Raw genomic sequence first — 21,944 nt, 5'->3', positions numbered from 1 at the left:
TTTCTGAGTTTCTGTGGGTGATTTGATGAAGGGAAGAATGGAGAGTGGTTAGAGAATTGAAGAATTCAGAGATTGAAGAAGATGAATGTGGGAGAGTGATGAAGATGGATCAAGAGAAGTGAAGAAGGAATGAATGTGAGGTCTCCGGTTAGTTCCATTTCTGTTATTCTGTTATGAGAAGTTGTAGGTGGTTAGAAAAGTTGGTTATGTGGGTATGTGAAGTTAGTACTAGGTTTGGAAATTTGTAACTGATTTTCTTGTTATCTCTTCTGTACTGCCGTTAGTAATCGGTTAGTTAGGGATGTTATGACAGTTAGGCTTGGTAGTTAGTTATAGATTGGTTATGTTAGTTAGGTTGGCTGTAAAAAAATCTGTTGGGTGGTTATTACAAAAAGCTCCTTTGACTGGGGACCTGAAGTTGCTGTTTGAGATTTAGGAATTTTTTCTCGTGCAACTCTGAAGTCTTTACACTATCCCGGATTTATCACTAGATCTTGTACAGAACTCAGCAAATGCAACTTCCCACCATCAACTGACCATTGAGGATAAGTGTATTTTTTTGCAGATAGTAATAATCTGAGATTTCCAAGGGAAACTTCACTGAGTGCACGATTACAAGTAATAGGAAACAGTCTGCCACCGAAATTCCAATCAGAAAGGCAGCATGGTTGAGAGCAGAGTCAGAATCAGGGTATGGTTCCATCACAACGTTGAGAATTCTCTTCTGCAACTTCCAATCACTATCAACGAAACGTCCAGTTATAAATACATATCCTACAGACTGAGTTGAGGTTAATGCTGTTTTGTTTTTTTGTTATGTGGTTACATGGAAATCAGTTAATATTGACTGGTGGTTTAATGATGCAAGGCTTTTAGCAATTATGGTGTTTGGTACTGAATTTCTTCTTCTGTTTCTGCTTGCAGGTTTAGCTCGGGTCAGCTTTGTGAGGGACCGGTTCAATTGGAACTGTATGTTTCAATGTGCTGCTGAATAAAATCCTTATGTGTGGGGCTGATTTGGAACAAACGTGAATGGAAGGAACTTGGGATTCGGTTCAAAGTTGTAGTTGATTCATTTTCCTGTGCGATTGGTTTTGGTTTTGTTATCTTTACTGCAGAACTTTGGTTTAGCTTGTATGCGAGAAACTTGGCTTGATTTGAATATGATTTTTTTGTAATGCTTCAACTGCTTTTCTTTTGTGTTGTAATTTTGTAATGGGCTTGAATGAATGGGTTTTTGTAATAAGTTTGGACTTGAATTTGTAATGAATTTGTGATGATTTTTGTGTAGTGATGGTTGTATGGACCTTTGTAAGTATGGTGAGTGATCTTGAATGATGAACTCGAACATGTAGAGATTGAATTTTTGTATCTTCAAATAGAATGGGCATTGAAATTTGAACTCGTATTTGAATGTTGAACCGAAAGTTCCAATACCTTGGTTTTGAATGAATGTTATTTAAATCAACACTTGCATGACTATTTTTGGTGAATTAATCCCAATCCAATCGTGAACTTCAAGGGCTCCCAATTTGATTCGAGCCATCAATCTAACTCAAACTCGGACATCCACTCGGATAGATTATAGATGATGATGTCTTGAACACAAAGGATCCATTTCATTTCCATGAGAAATCAAATATTTGACATTATGAACAAACCTAAGCTTTTGGACAATTTGCACTCGAGGCATAAAGTAATCACCAGTGAATCTGAATTATAACGAATCTTCAGGTCATATATCATGCCTTGACAAGATGTCCTCCTCAATACAATGACTCTAACATGATGCCTTGGGAACCCTTTGATGAAGATAAAGACCCCATTTCACACCTCACTGCTTGTAGAATGAGAAATACCACATCTTATTAGTTGTGTGTGCATCAGTCTCATTATGAAACCTTACGCTTCCAAATCCTTGATCCCCTGCCCGATTTATTGATTAATGAATGCATGAGTTATGTTAATGACCTAATGGAGGTATGCAGATGAATGCAAAACCTAAGCCAGTCAAAAGTAATGGGTAGGACAAATTTGGGGTATGACAGCTGCCCCTATTTAATCATCTTAAACTTGAAGGTGAGATTGGCGCTAGCCTTTCGAACCTTCGAGGTAGAAGAAGATTAAATATCAAAGTACCAAAAATTTGTCTTAAAGAGAAGATGGTGTGAATGTTATCCTTATTTTTTTCATTTTTGTTTTGTTTTGATATCTGCTGGGGAGAGAGAATTTTTGTTTTTTCTGATGGGAAAGTTTATGGTAAGGGATTGAAATGGGGTAGCTTGTAACGTAGCCAAGGTGCCAATACAAGTTTCTCAATGGAAATGATTGTTGTATGAAACTATGATTTGGAAGTATGGGTCCGATGGAAAGATGGGATCTACTGACCCAAAAAGAAAACAAGGATAAATGACTAGAAACTAGGGTAAGATCAACGGACCTACGACCCACAAGAATTAAAAAAGATGAGGATAAGGTTGACAGACCTACGATCCACAAGAATTGAAAAAGATGAGGATAAGGTTGACAGACCTACGATCCACAAGAAATGAAAAAGACGAGGATAAGGTTGACAGACCTACGATCCACAAGAAATGAAAAAGACGAGGATAAGGTTGACAGACCTACGATCCACAAGGATTGAAAAAGACGAGGATAAGGTTGACAGACCTACGATCCACAAGAATTGAAAGAAGGGATGAACATCAACACTGGGGCTGGAGGACATCAACGCTGAGGTTGGAGCGTATCAACACTGAGGTTGGGGGACATCAACACTGAGGTTGTGAAAGGAAAGGCGTCGACACTGAGGTCGAGGACATCAACACTGAGGTTGGACAAGAAAAGATAAACATCAACACTGAGGTTGTGAATGACGATTGGCATCGACACAGAGGTCGGTGAAGGGATGATAGGCATGAACACTGAGGTTGGACAAGAAAAGGATAGACATCAACACTGGGGTTGGGAAAGAAAGGTATCGACACTGAGGTCAAGGGAAGAAAAAATTAATATCAACACTGAGGTTGGGGATTGGTTTTGAAATGGTTTGCCGGGACGGAAGGTAAAGGATACACAACACGGGGGTTGGATCTAAAAGTTTTCCCGTACGAGGGGAAGGGACCACGGAGACTAGTGACGACTAGACTCGATCAAAAGACATAATCACGAAGATGTTGATGCTTGCGAAGCATAAGAATTACATTAATCCCTCAGGCCAAAGGCGGGGTGTAACTCATCAAGAGTGGCAATCGTTCGAATTGCCACACACCAAGTATGGTTATTCAAACGGTTGAAAAATGAGATGGGTTGAATGCCCACCCTCATTCGCACTTTAATCTTCACGCAGCACACGGGAAATAACCTCGGAGACAACGATTCTGACAAAGAAGGCCAGGAGAGAGAAGATAAGATTTCTTTTGGGGATTGAGAATACCAGGTATTGGCACCACGGTTTGAGGAGATTTGTGATGCAGTAGCAGATATCAATCGGAGTTTGTAAGGACAAATTTTTCTGTGGGGATGTATCATTGTCTTGATTGAATGTTGATTTGTATTATCTGGCTTATGCTTTGTATGCATGTTTGAATTTTTCTATGGCGTAATGTTCCATTTTGATGGATATGCTACGCTTTTGAGGATGCAATGTTACATGCAATGGAAACTATATGCAAAGTGCCAAATAAAGGCATTAGTGCTAGGAGGAAGATCATTGGGGTCCGTTGCTTATTGTCTTGAGGTGCCAATATGAATCGGTGTTGGAAACCCTACAGTACCAAAGATTATTGGCAACTGCCTTGAGGGTTGGAATGTAGCTTTGTTGGGGAGGAAGTGACTTCATTTGACTTTCCCTACATCTTGAATTGCTTGGGGATGATGAGCTTGAGGAGATTCCCTCGATTCAGCATGTTGAGGATGAGAAATTCAGACAAGGAGACCAGGTTGGGGGGAGTGGAACAAACTCTCGGGAGACATAAACTCCATGCTTGGGGAGAGACCAAGGCTCCAGGAGAAATAAACTCCTATAATTAGGGAGAGGACAATAAAACTCAGAAGATTGTGCCCCAAGTTTCATGACCTATGAAGGAAATTGCCCCAGTGGATCCTTGGAGAGATTTGTCAAATCTCGACGTAACTGCCCCAGATTGGTTGTATTTGAGAGAAATTCCTTGACATGATTGCCCCAGATTGATCGAAGCTTGAAGAGATTTATCGACATGATTGCCCCAGATATGAGGAATTTGAGAGGTCGAACCTCGACTTAATTGCCCCTGATTAGGTACATCTTACTAGAATCCTCAAGCTTTCTTTGTTTTGAAGTCAAACGAACGTGGAATCAACTTTACCACGCTCAACGGAGTCTTCAAACTCTTCCCCTCAAGGTAATCAAAGAAAGAATTAAGTGTTCATACCCAACGGAGTTCTTTTAGAGAAACTGCCCCTTGATGGTCAACCTTTGAGATGATTAGCTTTTACTCCTCGGAGTTCTCAAGTCTCTTGTACTTTGACATGATCAAGTTGCTCACTGATTCTCAACATGGTAACTTCCTTGATGTTAAGCACATATTTTGCATGCAAAAGAGTGTTAATTCTAAGAATGATGATTCTAATGCAAAGCCTTTGTTAGTCTTGAAGTTGTAAAACTTTTTTGTGAAATGAGGTTGCGACCTCTTGTGAATGGATCACTAGTTGACACAACCTCGATTTTTTCATATGGAAGATAAAGCAAGCATACGATACCAACATGGATATGAGCCTCGCTTCATTGGGAGTCAGTTAAACGCTATCTCTTCGGAGTGCGCTTTCAAGATAAACCCTACTTCAATTAGGACTTTTAAGGGTTGTAATTTGGCCGGGTTCACGGTTTTAGAAACAAAGGATTTTTTTAGGCTCAAAATTATTTGGTGTCCACCCCCTTCGTGATGTTCTCCATTCCTATGTTCAGTTAACTCGACACGAGTGTTCATCCCTCACAAGGAATTTGAAATGGTTGAGGAATCAATGAGGTTTTTTGGACATGGCAGTCACTCACTTTCTAGTTCTTCTGATTGATCATCACGCGACTTTGTTCCTTTGATAAGGATTTTTTTTTGTAATCCTTGTTTTTCGCTTCTGCTTTCCCTAACTTTTGCCTGGACAAATTCTCTTGAATTTTATTTTGGAGTCCAGCGGGATGCCCTAACTTTTGCCTAAGTCGCTTATTTTCATGTTATTGACTTAGCGGGCTCTCTTTTTTTTTTATTCTCCTTTTTTTTGAACAAGTCGTGTGATATCGCGCTGCTCTCGATTTGTTTGAAATATTGTGACTGCCTCATTCTCTGATTGATGAGGGATAACCATTGTGGTATCGTCATCTCTTGATCTCTTGACAGGATAAGGATAATCATTGCGGTTTTGACATTCCTCAACCTTTTGAAGGATAACCATTGTTGTATCCTTATGTGCACCTTTTGGTGAGTTTTGAACACTCAATCAAGCTAAATGAACACTACCCTGCCCCAAGGTTAAAATAAGGGTTTTTTATGATTAGAAAAGAAACTCCTTCTTCAAGGCTCAAAGGGGTTAACGAAGGTCTATCTCCCTTATATCTCCGGTGTTTGGGGATTTGAAATAATGCCTGTACATCCTCAGTAGGGTTTTATTCAAAAAAAACACACGATTAGAGAATTTGCATCTTTTATTTTTCATCATTCTCCCTCAGCTTTTTGCCTAAGCAAGCAATTAGTAAAGTTGGTATCGTAATGCCAAAAACGTTTTATGAGTGAAAACGAATGGGTTTCTTCAAGACAAACATAAACAATGTATTTTATTTTCATTCAGAAATTAACAAGTTTTTACATGCTAGCAATGCTTAAACAAACAATGAAATGTTACAAATGAGAAAGCAATAAAGAAACTAAATGAATGCCATTGTTGAGGAGACTTGACTCCGTCTGGGCTTATTGATCTTGAATATTTTCTGCAGTTCTTTCCAAACACTTCAGATTACTCCAAAAGAGAACTCCAATGAAATCACCCATGAGTCGTAAACTTTTGCCTTGCTTTAGGGATTCGAGCAATGCGAGTGATGTAATGCTCAAGATAAGAGTACGTCTTGCTTATCCCTCGTGCGGGAGCCCCAAGCATAGATGCTAGAGTAGTAATCGCCATCATAAATGGGTAGAATCTTGTGTGATCATCAACTCAAGAGGGCTACTTGTGGTGAAGAATACCCAAAACACGAGTCTTAACCAATTGAAATTCTGACAAACGAGGAAGCACCTTGAGGATGAGAAGCATTATGAAGAACACTCTTGATTACCACACGGAAGAATATTCTGACGGATTCACATAGGAATTTGTAATGCTTTTAGGGATTCGAGCAATGCGAATGGCGCAATGCTCAAGATAAGAGTGCGTCTTGCTTATCCCTCCTGCGGGAGCCCCGTGAACCTTTCAACTTATATGAAGACCATTTGGAGTGAATGATATCGCTTTGGAGTCAATGAGATCTTGGACCTTGTGTTTCAAAATATTACAATCCTCAGTTGAATGTCCAGATGTCCCAGAATGGTACTCACACTTTGCATTTAAGTCATATCCTTGAGGAATCGGTGTTGGAGGGGGCTTAGCCTCCCTTAGTTCGACCAAAGATTCATTGAGTAAATGGGAGAGCAGTTGGCTGTAGGTCATAGGAATCGGGTCAATCTTTCTTGGTGGTCTTCTTGGCCTTCGTGGACCTTGTTGTTGGTAATTTTGGTGATAGTTAAGAACATGAACCTGAGGATAGGCAGGGAGTTCTTCTTCTCCATTCTCAGAAACTGCATCGGTCTCACTTTTCTCTTCTTCTGTGAATTCAGAAGCATTGGCCATATCTTGGATTTTACCCATCTTTAAGGCGTTTTCAATTCGTTCTCCTACGACAACCAAACTTGAGAATTCGGAGGAAGCACATCCAATCATCATGTTCAGATAAGGATCTTTCAGAGTATTCATGAACATGTCTACAAGCTCTCGTTCCAAGAGTGGAGGTTGGACTCTGGAAGCTAATTCTCTCCACCTTTGTGCATACTCTTTGAAAGACTCATTAACTTTCTGAGTTAAACTTTGGAGTTGTAGTCTAGTAGGAGCCATGTCACTGTTGTACTTGTAATGCTTGAGAAAAGCCTCTGCTAATTCATCCCATGTGCGGATATGTATTCGTTCAAGTCTTGTATACCATTCAAGGGATGCCCCACTTAGGCTATCTTGGAAGAAGTGCATGAGAAGCTTATCATTTTCTGCATACGGAGCCATCTTGTTGCAAAATGCCTTGATGTGACTCATCGGGCAAGTGGTACCCTTGTATTTCTCAAAACTGGGGACTTTGAACTTAGTAGGAATCTTGATATCAGGCACTAGGCACAAATCAATAGCATTTAATCCTGAGGAGCTTCGACCTTCTAAAGCCTTCAATCTTTCTTCCAAGAGATGAAATTTCCTCTCATTTTCCTCAATTGGGAACTTGAAAGCTTCGAGTTCAGAATCGTTCTCATGGTGTAAATCCTCCTAGTTAGGAACTTCCACAGGCACAGGTTTTGATCCCCCATTAGCAACAGTGGTCGGAGTATCATTGATCAACTTAACAACACTTTGTCTAAGCTCTTCTTGCCCTTGAACAACAACATGGAGAGTCTCCAAGAGTTGGGTCATCCTCTCACCCATAGTATCCAAATCCTTACGAAGCTCAGCCTGATTTTGTTCGAGATGGTCCATGATTAGTCCTGATTAATCCTCGTATGCTACGGATGTAGGGAAGTCAAATTTGTTGATGAAGCAGAAATTCTGAATTGAAAGGACCCCAATTAGCTTCCGATAGAACCATGAAATGCATGATAGTATGAATGCATGTTTCATTTATGGAGAATCCTAAAGTCTTTTCACACACTTTTGTTCTTTTTTTCCTTTTTCTTTTGGAATCAATTTTTTTTGTATAGAGTACTCCTTTCTTTTTCGCTTTTCTATTTCCTTTTCTTTTATTCTTTTTTTTTGGAAATAGACTTTAGGATTCCTCATAAATGAAGTGGATTAAGCAATGATGTTATGCAATGCAAAGGCATGGGATCAAGGTCCATATAATCTTAGTAACCACCATACAAACTTCTGAATAACTGATACAGGTCAAATGTCACAGGATCAAAGGTCCGACACCTTTTTGAATACCAGGAAAACCAATAGTCACCAACGGAACAGAATAGTCACCAACGGTACCTCTCATGTATATCCCACCCCACTCACAGGTGTAGTCTAGGTCAAGGTAGGTCAATGGCTTCCAGCGTTATCAGTTCTCCTGAAATACCATCATTGTCGCAAATACATGCCAACAACGGTATTTCATTTGAACCTCGACTGGTCGTGGGTCTCATGATCGCAATCAACAGAACCTGACATTCTGTTGGCGTCATGACTATCCACTCTATCCTAGGTATCCTATGTGTCACTCTGGCCTGGGTATTGGGCCTTTTACCTCATAAAACATCCCACCCAACCTGCAAAACAGAACAGAAGACCCCAAGGAACACAGAATATAATCCATATGCATGATGTGCAAACAGAAATAAACATGATATGCAAGCAAAAAGTAAACATGCAAACATATATACAAGGTATAGACATAAAAACAAATAAACACCCAGTAAATAAACAAACAAACGCAGGCTAGGATCGACTCACTAAGGATGGACCAGCAACAGGTCTAGCAACATCCCCAGCAGAGTCGCCAGCTGTCGCACGCTCGCGAAAAATGAACAGAGTCGCCACCAATATATTTATCCCATAAGGGAAAGGAATATCAGATAACCTAACAAAGGAAGGAACAGGGTCTTGCGACCAGAGAATCAAGGTACGGGAGTCGGTTACGCAAGGGGAAGGTATTAGCACCCCTCGCGCCCATCGTACTCGATGGTATCCACCTATGTTTGTTTCTATCTAAAGGGTGTATAACTATGTCTATGTCTAAATGCGGAATGAATGCAAAATGTAGGGAAAATAAAGAATTGTACTCGCACGGGCCCTACCCCGCTGCCTACGTATCCTTTTCAGGAATCAGAGTTACCGTAGCTCGGCTAAAGATTTTCTGTTTGTTTTTGTGTTTTTTAGTTGGGCGGAGTCAACGCTCGCGTTCTTGCACAAGGGGACAGCCTAGGATGCAATGGAACGGAGATAACGATGCCCTTAAGAAGAAGAAAAGAGATTGGTTTGTGTCTTTTAGGGTAGATGAGTGATGAACAGTTCCCGATACCGGGCCACTCACCACTTTCTCTACTTTGTTTTAGTCTGAACCATTGTTAGGTGTTTTAAAGTGTTTTTGGTTGTGTATTTTTTAAGGGAATTTGCTTTGCGATCCGAATCACATAAAATGTATAATGATCGAGAAGCAGATTAGGGAATGAATCCCACTCACTTCCATCCCATTATGTAATGTTTGAGAAACAGATTAGAGAATGAATCCCACTCATTTCTCTCCCATTAATTAATGTTTGAGAAACAGATTAGGGAATGAATCCCACTCGTTTCTCTCCCATTAAGTAGTGACCGAGAAACAGATTAGGGAATGAATCCCACTCGTTTCTATGCCACTAAGTGATTGAGAAATAGATTAGGGAATGAATCCCACTCATTTCTCTATCACTTGCTTAATGTGATTCGCATCTTCCTTTTATTAATGTTTTAAAGAGTTGAAAAGAAAAAGAATGCAATGGGGACTAACCTATTCTCTAATCTAAGTCATTCTATTCTAAATCCTAATGTTAACATGCTAATGGTATTAACAAGGTAGGCCTAAAATAAGGCCAAAAACAAGTAACAAAATCACACAACAATTATACCAAAATTAACAAGTAAATGATACAAAAGCAATTCAAACATTAGTGCAAAGTTAACCTAAAAATACTACTATTTTTATGGGATTTTTATGAAAGAGAATTCAAAGGATTAATGTCAAAATTAACCTAAAGTCTACTATTTTTATGAGATTTTATGTGTCAAAATTTATCAATTAAAGAGGACAAAAATGATTCCTAAAAATGTGATGTAAAAATCTAACAAGTTTTATTGATTATATGTTTTTTAGAACCTAAAAATAATGGAAAAACCTAGAGGAAAAAGAGGCCTAATTCTAGTTAAAAACTATGTGAATCAGGGGTGAAAATCAGAATTCAGTGGTGTGAAAAGCAAAGGGGGCGCAGGCCTAGGAAGACCTAGCCCAATGGTTGTGTTTTTGTTTATTCAGATTTTTCTGTTGTAAAAAAATGCATGGACCTAAGGGGAGATGGATGAATTTCGCAGGGCCCAAGGGTTATCAGTCAGAAATCCAAATTCTCAATTGATTTAATTTCCTTAATCAGACTTATAATATACTAGTCACCTAAATCACCAATTAATACCAAATGGAAACAAATTAATTCAGACCTATTCATACTAATCTCACATTAATCCATAAACTTAATTCAGACTTTATATTAATGTTAATATTAAATCAAATTAATAAAAAAATTGAAAGAGGGATTTAGGGTTACTCGTTTTGTGGATGATGGAGTTCTGAAGAACTCGACCTTCCTCCCTCTCACGACGGCGACGGCGACGGAAGAGCTTCACAACCGTCAAGCCACAACCTTCGAACATAATCAGAGAAACGACGTTTTCTCCTCTCTCATGAATCTCGCCTCACCTCTCTCGGATCCGATTCAACTTTCCGACGCCAAACAAACGTAATCCCTCTTCCATTTCCCTCGTGGACGACGGTGAAGGCTCAACTTCTCCGATGAAAACGCGGTGGCACCAACATCAAACGGCCGCGCGATGAACGACGGTCCCCTCTCTTCAATCCACTCTCTTAGCTCTCGTCTCTCTCATAAATTCGGATGAACCGCGGCGGTCTTCTTCGATGGGAAACTTTCTTCGCCGCCGTGATGAACACGAAGACGGCGGCTGGAGGTTATGATTCAGAATCCTCAGGTGCGTTCTTTGGTTCTCAAACTTTTTCACTTCTCTTTTCCGTTTCTTGCGATTTGTTACTTTTGTTGTTGCTACGTGCGAAGACGATGATTCGGTGTTCTCGTACACAGAGACGATGCGGAGGCAAATCATATAAGGATTGAAGATGCTGAGATGCGATATGAAGATGATGTGACTGAAGCGTGAAGATGAAGGAGATGGATGAGAAATTGGAGAAGGGTTGCAGAATCTTGAGGAAGCTTTTTCCAGGTTGTTACGTTTCTGTTATGCGTTTTTATTTTTTTTTTCTGAAATTTTCTTCTATCTTTCTGAGTTTCTGTGGGTGATTTGATGAAGGGAAGAATGGAGAGTGGTTAGAGAATTGAAGAATTCAGAGATTGAAGAAGATGAATGTGGGAGAGTGATGAAGATGGATCAAGAGAAGTGAAGAAGGAATGAATGTGAGGTCTCCGGTTAGTTCCATTTCTGTTATTCTGTTATGAGAAGTTGTAGGTGGTTAGAAAAGTTGGTTATGTGGGTATGTGAAGTTAGTACTAGGTTTGGAAATTTGTAACTGATTTTCTTGTTATCTCTTCTGTACTGCCGTTAGTAATCGGTTAGTTAGGGATGTTATGACAGTTAGGCTTGGTAGTTAGTTATAGATTGGTTATGTTAGTTAGGTTGGCTGTAAAAAAATCTGTTGGGTGGTTATTACAAAAAGCTCCTTTGACTGGGGACCTGAAGTTGCTGTTTGAGATTTAGGAATTTTTTCTCGTGCAACTCTGAAGTCTTTACACTATCCCGGATTTATCACTAGATCTTGTACAGAACTCAGCAAATGCAACTTCCCACCATCAACTGACCATTGAGGATAAGTGTATTTTTTTGCAGATAGTAATAATCTGAGATTTCCAAGGGAAACTTCACTGAGTGCACGATTACAAGTAATAGGAAACAGTCTGCCACCGAAATTCCAATCAGAAAGGCAGCATGGTTGAGAGCAGAGTCAGAATCAGGGTATGGTTCCATCACAACGTTGAGAATTCTCTTCTGCAACTTCCAATCACTATCAACGAAACGTCCAGTTATAAATACATATCCTACAGACTGAGTTGAGGTTAATGCTGTTTTGTTTTTTTGTTATGTGGTTACATGGAAATCAGTTAATATTGACTGGTGGTTTAATGATGCAAGGCTTTTAGCAATTATGGTGTTTGGTACTGAATTTCTTCTTCTGTTTCTGCTTGCAGGTTTAGCTCGGGTCAGCTTTGTGAGGGACCGGTTCAATTGGAACTGTATGTTTCAATGTGCTGCTGAATAAAATCCTTATGTGTGGGGCTGATTTGGAACAAACGTGAATGGAAGGAACTTGGGATTCGGTTCAAAGTTGTAGTTGATTCATTTTCCTGTGCGATTGGTTTTGGTTTTGTTATCTTTACTGCAGAACTTTGGTTTAGCTTGTATGCGAGAAACTTGGCTTGATTTGAATATGATTTTTTTGTAATGCTTCAACTGCTTTTCTTTTGTGTTGTAATTTTGTAATGGGCTTGAATGAATGGGTTTTTGTAATAAGTTTGGACTTGAATTTGTAATGAATTTGTGATGATTTTTGTGTAGTGATGGTTGTATGGACCTTTGTAAGTATGGTGAGTGATCTTGAATGATGAACTCGAACATGTAGAGATTGAATTTTTGTATCTTCAAATAGAATGGGCATTGAAATTTGAACTCGTATTTGAATGTTGAACCGAAAGTTCCAATACCTTGGTTTTGAATGAATGTTATTTAAATCAACACTTGCATGACTATTTTTGGTGAATTAATCCCAATCCAATCGTGAACTTCAAGGGCTCCCAATTTGATTCGAGCCATCAATCTAACTCAAACTCGGACATCCACTCGGATAGATTATAGATGATGATGTCTTGAACACAAAGGATCCATTTCATTTCCATGAGAAATCAAATATTTGACATTATGAACAAACCTAAGCTTTTGGACAATTTGCACTCGAGGCATAAAGTAATCACCAGTGAATCTGAATTATAACGAATCTTCAGGTCATATATCATGCCTTGACAAGATGTCCTCCTCAATACAATGACTCTAACATGATGCCTTGGGAACCCTTTGATGAAGATAAAGACCCCATTTCACACCTCACTGCTTGTAGAATCAGAAATACCACATCTTATTAGTTGTGTGTGCATCAGTCTCATTATGAAACCTTACGCTTCCAAATCCTTGATCCCCTGCCCGATTTATTGATTAATGAATGCATGAGTTATGTTAATGACCTAATGGAGGTATGCAGATGAATGCAAAACCTAAGCCAGTCAAAAGTAATGGGTAGGACAAATTTGGGGTATGACAGGCGGGTTTCTTCCTCGGTGACAAATCTTTGTGCTTTGAAGCAGAGGTCCTTTTTGAGGCCGCGCCATGATTCCGCTTCCGTCCTCGGGGACTTTCTGAATCTGACAGGTCGCGTCTGTACCCGGGGGACAGACTGTCTCACATAAGGGACGGGTTGTAGGAGCGGTTGCAACGTCTCCTCCTGGGAGGGGAGCGAGAGCTGGAGGAGGAATGGTGGCGGTGACGCCTCTTAGGGGGGCGACCTGGAGCGGTGTCTCTTTTCCAATGTAGCTATTATCTATTTTTTCTGTTCGAACAACAGGGTGTTGGTCCGGTTGATTGCGCTGAGCAGTGCGGCTGTGACCGGATCAACATTCTCTAGGATCAGAATTTCGACTTGAGCGGAATCTGCATCGGCTTCCAGGTCCTCGAACTGTTTGGAGCTTTGGGTCGACGGAGTGGCCGTCTGCCCATCTCTTGAAGGTGGCCTTCCTTCAATTGGTTTGGATTGTCCGACGAGAACTGCTTGTCCGTTCTTTGTCGGCTGGGGCTTCCCGTCACGATGAGGATGAGACTGGTTGCCAGCAGCGGTTTCTTGGATCACTCGTTCGACGCTGAACTGGTCGCTGTTCTGCTAGTTGTCGTTGTTGTTGCCGGCCATGATGATCGTGGAATGGATTGAGCTTTGATCTTTGTTAAAGAAGGGGAAGCTAGTTTCCCAGAGATGGCGCCACTGATCTAACCTGATCAGAGTGGATCGTCACGGCAGCTGGATCTGGCTTGATGAACAAGGTGGGGGGGGTACCTGCAAGGTTCTCCGATGCTAAAGTCAGAAGCTATCAGAGAGAGTGAGGGTTTGAGAAGTGGAGAATGAATACCTGACCCTCTAGTGAAAGAGGGTATTTATAGCCCCCAGCGCTGGGCCAAAGTCTCCTAATTGGGCCAAATCCAATTGGAGGCCCACGTGCTAGGAGACTGCCAGAACAACCTCTGCTAGGGATGAGTCAGCAGGTGACTCACGTTCTGGGTGAGCATGGCGTAGGATTTGGAGGTGATTGACTGGATCCTTCGCTGAAGTGTTACGCACGTGGTCTTTATGCTTGACCAGTTCGTAACGGTAACAAGATGGGCCCAAATGATTGGGCCTGCTCGGCTAGCAAGGGGAGCTGGGCCTGCTCGGCCCAGTCCAGAACAATTACTATATTATCAAGGCACTAGTTTGATAGGACAACAAAAGTATATGTTTTCTTTGTAACTTGGTCATCGATGCGTAAAAACAGTAGTCACGCCAGTAATTTAATTTTTCGGATGGCTTATAATATTCCCATTCATATTAAACCACATACATATTAAACCACATTCATATTAATACATGATTTCACTAAAAGACACAACATGGGTTTACCCCGATGGACTATTAACTAGCACATAAATAGCAATAATCTGACATTAGAAAAACACAGTAGGCAAAAAAAGAACCGTATTCAATTAACTAAATAAGTGGCATATAGCTATTTACGAAATCCAAATTCTCTCGTGCACTTTAACGATCCCAACAACCCAAAATATATTGATAACTAGCCACATCAAAATATATACTATAATCCTAATCCAACTATTGACGAGTTATATTTAGGGATTGCTCATCAAAACCTAACAATGTCAAAACCATAAAAATAAGGGATTTTAATCTAAACAAGTTTCTATCCATCATATATTATTATATAATTCTAATAACCGTGTAAAAACTCACTCTTACATAATATTCATCATAAATTCCATTATAGAGTCTGAACCCCACCCTTACCTCGAAATCGTTCGTTGAGTTTTCTTGCCGTTGGAATTCCACCTCACTCTCCTTTCTTAGATCGCTCCCCTTAGGTTTTTCTGCAGCTTTCTCTCTTTCTCAAATTCTACGTTCCTCTTTTCTCTTCTCTAACCTTTATGTTTTTTTTTCTTCTGACAGCACTCAAAACCTAATTCTATTTTCCCATTCTCTTATAATAACTCTATTATTCTATTTTTCTAATAAACCAATTGGGCCTAATACCTACACCCCACTTTTACTTCATGACACCATAAAATAAGCCAATCCTATATCTAGTCTTATTTCTAATATTGTTTTCTACCACTTACTCAACTAAATTAATCCGATTAATTCAACATGCCAACTTAAATAAATATTTCCAACAAATCCCAAAAATAATTCAAAAGTATTTAATTAAATAAGTAAGTAAATATCGGGGCGTTACATGGAATCTTCCACAACATTGCTCAAGAACTCACGAAATCAAAGCAAGAAAAAGTTATTCTATCAAGTGTCTATTGCAGCTACTATCAAAATGACAATCTTCACAAGAAAATACCTTTAATACTTCTCATTGAAGGTCACAATATTGTTTGCTTGATTAGATTCATCTTCATTATTAGTGACATTGGAGATTCATCTTTGTTTTCTGGGAAAACTTGAGCATTCAGCTTAAATATGTCCAAAATCTTTTGCATTTAAGCTATTTAAGCAATTTGAACAAGAATATTAGGTTTGCCATGCCAAACTTGTTGGTGATGCCTTTCATACTTCTCATTCCACCGGGATACATATGTTGATGATGTGGTTATCTACCATACAATTTATAACAATATAATGGAATGGAGTAGACAAAATTATTGCATTGGTAATCATGTGTCACAGGATGTTGAGACATGTTACCTGACATTGTGCATTATGCTTTTTGATAAACATGTTTGACAGGATGTTGAGACATGTTGCCTAACATTCTAAAATCTATTTTTTTAATAGGAGTAATACACATTTTCTTTGAATTTGACTGTTTACCAGTATGTATAACCTCTTTTAAGTCTTTGAAGGTTACAACATTATTTGCTTGATAAGATTCACCTTCTTCATCATTAGTGACATTGTAGATTCATCTTTGTTTTCATGGGAAACTTGAGCATTCAACTTGAATATGTCCAAAAATATTTTGCATTTAAGGCATTGGATCCAGTTAAGATTTTGTCTTTCATCATCTTTTTCCTTTATGCTGAAAATTACACCTCTTGAAATTGTCTTGAATATTTGAAGAGACATTATTGCAAGATCTCATATCTAGTTTTCTCATGACTTTACTAAAGATCTTAGCAAGCCTGAGATTTTCTTCAAAATTATATTCTACTTGGTCTTCATAATTGCCTTTGGCTATATTCTTTGTAGGATACTTAATACCATAAAGAATCTTTGATTTATGAACTACGCCTTCTTCATTGAAATTCTCCATCTTGAACAGAATAAGAACCATGGAACACACCCAAATTAAATAGGGTGCCTGCTCTGATGCCAATTGAAGTTTTGTTCATGAAGGATACTTATGTTAGACCAGATGCCTAGGACAAACTGGTTTACGAAAAATGATAGATTTTGGGGACAAATGTCAGACCAAATGTCTGGGACATTATATATATATATATATATATATATATATATATATATATATATATATATATATATATATATATATATATAAAACAGTTTGCAAGCAAGATGTTAAATGCAAAAGGCAAATAAATAACACAAGAGAATTGGTAACTCAGTTAGGTGAAACCAAACCTATGTCTAAATGGAACTCTACCCAAGAAAGAAAATCCACTCTTTATAGAATTAGTACAAAGTGTCTTAGATGAACACGCCCTTTGTTCAATGTCCCTATTCTAAATTCTACCCTAATGTCTTTCTATTTTGGACTCCCTATAGAACTATTCCACTCTCAATAGGTAGAAGGACAAATGGACTTACTTGAAATTCTCCCAATTCAAGGCCACTTTCCTAATACTATATGTGAATCTTCGTTCTACACCCCCCCTAAATATGAGAACCCTCTCACTTTCACTCAAACACCCTCCTAAGTGTTTAGACAATTACAATATGATTGAAAAGATAAAATAATCGTACCACATAATTACTGTGTTCTTAAGCTTATAGAATTAGTATATAAGAACAAAGTATTATAACTCAATTAATAAACCAAACTCTTTGCCTTAAGATATGAATGAAGGAGCTTGGGTGGTGCACAAAATAACTCAAACAAAGACTCAAAAATGGAAACCCTAACATAAAGAGTCTTCAATACATGCACATCTCAAATGTTAGATTTGAGTATCCTTAAATAGAAATGCTTCTTCTGAGCTTTTTCCAATGGATATTTGATTTGATTTCATCCAGAATTATAGCCGATACAATTAATTTGGTTTGCTGCACAAAAGTCTCCAACAAAGATATGTTTTTTAATTCAAATTTATATTTAATCACTATTTAAATTGATTTGATCTTTAAACAACTGTCAAACAAATCACACAAACACATTACTAAACAATAGCAACAAATCTGATTGAATTCAAGCATAATTTTGCTCCAAAAATGCAACAATATTGACCTGCTTAATAAGGGTCAATTGTTTTTTTTTTGAACTAGCAGGGGTTATTGACCTTCAAAACATATTACATTGAAAAAATAACACTACATACTGTAGCCGTTTATAATCCCTAATAAATAACCTCCTTATTTTTTTTTTGAAAAACGAAAAAACAAAAAATATGAAATCTTTGTCTCATACCGTGATAGGTCCTTTATATATGGAGTATGAAGAGAGAGAAGTTTTTGTTAAAATTTGTATTAAAAAAATTAGAAGATATTTTGAGGAAGATAAGAGGTATAGAAAATTGACATTTTAGATAGAAAAGAAAATTACAAAACACAGAAAATCATCTATTGAAGTTGAGGCAGGCACACAAACCATAAACTTTAAACCTTAATTTCCTTCACCCCATTGCCATACCTACATGTGACAGATATCTATCTCTCTTTCACATATCTTTTACACATAAAAATTATGGATTTTTGGGCACACCTCTAAAAATCCCAAAATACCCTTGGGTTTATTTGGAGATACATCTCCGAACGCACCAAATATCCTTTTTGAACAAAATTTAGTTCGGAGATGGAACTCTGAATTTTTATGAGGTTAATTCAGAGATACATCTATGAACAGACCCCTGAAGACATTTCACAACAATTTCATTTAGATGATTTATCATTTAATCACTTAGTGATATTTTCGAAGATGTATCTCCAAAAATCTCTAGGGGAACTTGAATATATGACCACATTGCACGATCATCTCTATCAAACTTCAAACTTCCTCCATAATCGAAAAATACTTAAAAAAGAAACTTCATTTTCAACCAACTTTTCGAGCAAACTAGCATTCTTGGATTTTATCACATCAAAGGGAGCAAAAGAAGTTGCAATTTAAGGTAAAGTTCACTCATTTCATCCCTCATTGTTTGCATTAATCTTGTTTTTGAGTTGTAAAAATATGCGCTTTATCCGAATATACATATCTGAACTCACCTACCATAATTTCGGATGTGTATATCTAAAATTTTATGTTACTATCTTTTTAACATTTTTATGGTTTGGTTCTTATTAGATCTGGTACACCCAAATATCTTTCCCAAAGCTGCTGTAAGTAACGATGTAAAATCAAATATAGTGAAGGATGGTGTTAAACTAGATGAACTGAAGCATTATGTAAGTAAATATGACATAGTGTGTATCGATCTGACAAGATATGGGTTCTTGGAGACATTTTTTCCACTTCAGTGTGGTCCACCTAAAGACCATTATGGACTCATCATGTGCATAAGGTGGCTTTCAAAATCACTATATTTTGTTGAGGTTTATTTGAAACCTAGGTGTCCAATACCAGCTACATCATTGGAGTGGACGACACGTTCAACAAATGAGGCGGAAACTTAGATCAATTTCTTAAGAGGATGGAAGAGTTCACCAAATTGAGCGAGCTTGAAAGAGAATCAAATTAGGAAAATTCGAAGGCGAAACCAATTGTAGATTTATGCGGTATTGGATCTTTTGATGTATTTTAGATTGTAATTGATACACTTTTTGAATGTATTATCGTCAACGATGTAATCTTGATACAATTTAATACATAAGTAATATATAACCTCATCAATGATGGTGTAATTCTTGATTAAATTTTCTTGTTTGCTTATGGTTTACATTATATGTGCTAGTATACTAAGATTCTGGCTTGATTATGGTGTAGGTATGTTTGGGATATACATATCCGAATTAACCTAACGTAATTAAAAAAAGCAATCAGGGATTTTCAGATATTCATCTTCGAAGTTACTCTTTTTGTAAAAAAAAGTTGTTGTTTATGCGGAGACATATATCTGAAAAGTAACCCAATGACATGATAAGGTTTCTAAGGTCCAAAATGATCCAATACTTGTATAAATAGGGTGTCTGTCAACCTATTTTTTTTACACAACACACAAAAACTAGAGAATGAGTTCATATCCCCATCTTTCATTTATGTATTTCAATGGTGAGAAGTCGTCACTTCCATTTAGGGTCACCGAGGAAACATCCATCGCAGATCTGATATCCAAATTGAGTACTCTATTGCACTTTCCAATAAATTACAGAGTTGTCAAACTCGAGTATCAATCACCCTCGTTTGACAGCGAAGGGAAGATACATTTCACCAACTTTGAACTGAAGACAAATGCACATTTAAAGTTTATATGGAGTATTTTTCTCCGTTATGAATAAAAGGGTCCGATTGAAGTGGATGGGAAGATTCAAAAATCCATCGAGGATATAATCATTATGTTGCAACGTCCCGATTATAACAATATGTAATGTTGAATTATTTTTTTACTTATGGTTTACATTATATGTGCTAGTATACTAAGATTATGGTTTGATTATGGTGTAGGTATGTTTCGGATATACATATCCAAATTAACCTCACGTAATTAAAAAAAGCAATCAGGGATTTTCGGATATTCATCTCCAAAGTTACTCTTTTTGTAAAAAAAGTTGTTGTTTATTCGGAGACATATATCTGAAAAGTAACCCGATGACATGATAAGGTTTCTAAGGTCCAAAGTGATCCAATACTTGTATAAATAGGGTGTCTGTCAACCTATTTTTTTACACAACACACAAAAACTACAAAATGAGTTCATAACCCCACCTTTCATTTTTGTATTTCAATGGCGAGAAGCCGCCACTTCCATTTAGGGTCACCTAGGAAACATCCATCACAAATCTGGTATCCAAACTGAATACTATATTACGCTTTCCAATAAATTACAGAGTTGTCAAACTCGAGTATCGGTCACCCTCGTTTCACAGCGAAGGGAAGATACATTTCACCAACTTTGAATTGAAGACAAATGCATATTTAAAGTTTATGTGGAGTGTTTTTCTCCGTTATGAATCAAAGGGTCCGATTGAAGTGGATGGAAAGATTCAAAGATCCATCGAGGATATAATCATTATGTAGCAACATCCCGATTATAACAATATGTAATGTTGAATTATTTCTAATGAATATCTATGTAATGTTGAGTGTTTTAATTTAATGTCAAGTTGGTGTTTGTGTTTGTTTCGTTTTCAATTCATTGCACACTCATGTTTTTAGTTTTTGGTTGATTTGCAATATCAGGTAATTTCAGAGATATATCTTCAAACTATACATTTGCAAATGCATCTCCGAATTAATCTTATACTAGCGTCTAGACGAGCACTCATGTGCCCGTCTGTCCGCTTTCTTCGGTGTGCAAGCGAATAAAAATATAAACAGTATTTTTCATGTGTTGATTTTTTATTTTTATTTAATTATTTATAAAATAATAAAAAAATAGAATGAAAAATAAAAATAAAAACTGCCATATAAGAGTTGGTAAAGAGAAGTTGAAGTTAAAAAAAAAACTGAAAAGGATATAATTAGAAGGAAAATAGGCTACACCAAAACCATGTTTTACCTTTATATATTGTTATAGATTACAATTACGAAATGATGCATTTGAAGATGTATCTCCAAATTTAAGAAGCATTGTAGACTTTTCACCAAAAGTTTGGGAGAGGCTAAAGAATGTAAAGAGAAAATTTCAAAAATTATAAATATAGTCCCTAGTCACAATTGTGTTTTTGACCCATATGTTGTTCTTAGCATATCTACATTGCAACCATGATTATATATGTACATTACATAAATAAATAGTAGTAAATTAATAATATACTTTCACTAATCCTATGTTCTATTTAAAAGAGACAATTAAATTATTTAAAAAATTGTCTTTTATAAATAGAATAGACTATTCCTCAACCCACCTCATACTTATCTTACACACCATGTAAAATTTCAATTTTGCCCCAAGCTTCTGTAGATGCACATCCGGAAGTACCCTATATTTTGAAAAAATTTAATTTCTTCCGTAGATGCATCTACGGAAGCGTATAAAACACAGCTAATTTCACCTTATATTCAGTTTAGCAATAAGTAAGGTCAGAACTGACGAAAATAAATAGTAATTAACAAATAAAATTTACCTCTCCATCCCATATACGCCTAGTTGCATGATCGACATACCCTGTCAAAAAGGATGCGTCTATAGGACCCACACGGTACCAGATAGGCTTTGGCACCGACTCATTCTCGTGTCCATGCGGAGGTGGCACAACAGATCCTGCATCACCCGCCACTGGCACATGCTTAGGAGTAGGAGTAGAAGTAGAAGTAGTGCCACGACGACGTCTGCAGGGG

Source organism: Vicia villosa, linkage group LG3 (assembly GCF_029867415.1).
Source record: "Vicia villosa cultivar HV-30 ecotype Madison, WI linkage group LG3, Vvil1.0, whole genome shotgun sequence".
Taxonomy (NCBI): Eukaryota; Viridiplantae; Streptophyta; class Magnoliopsida; order Fabales; family Fabaceae; genus Vicia; species Vicia villosa.
Note: the sequence above shows the minus strand (reverse complement) of the source record.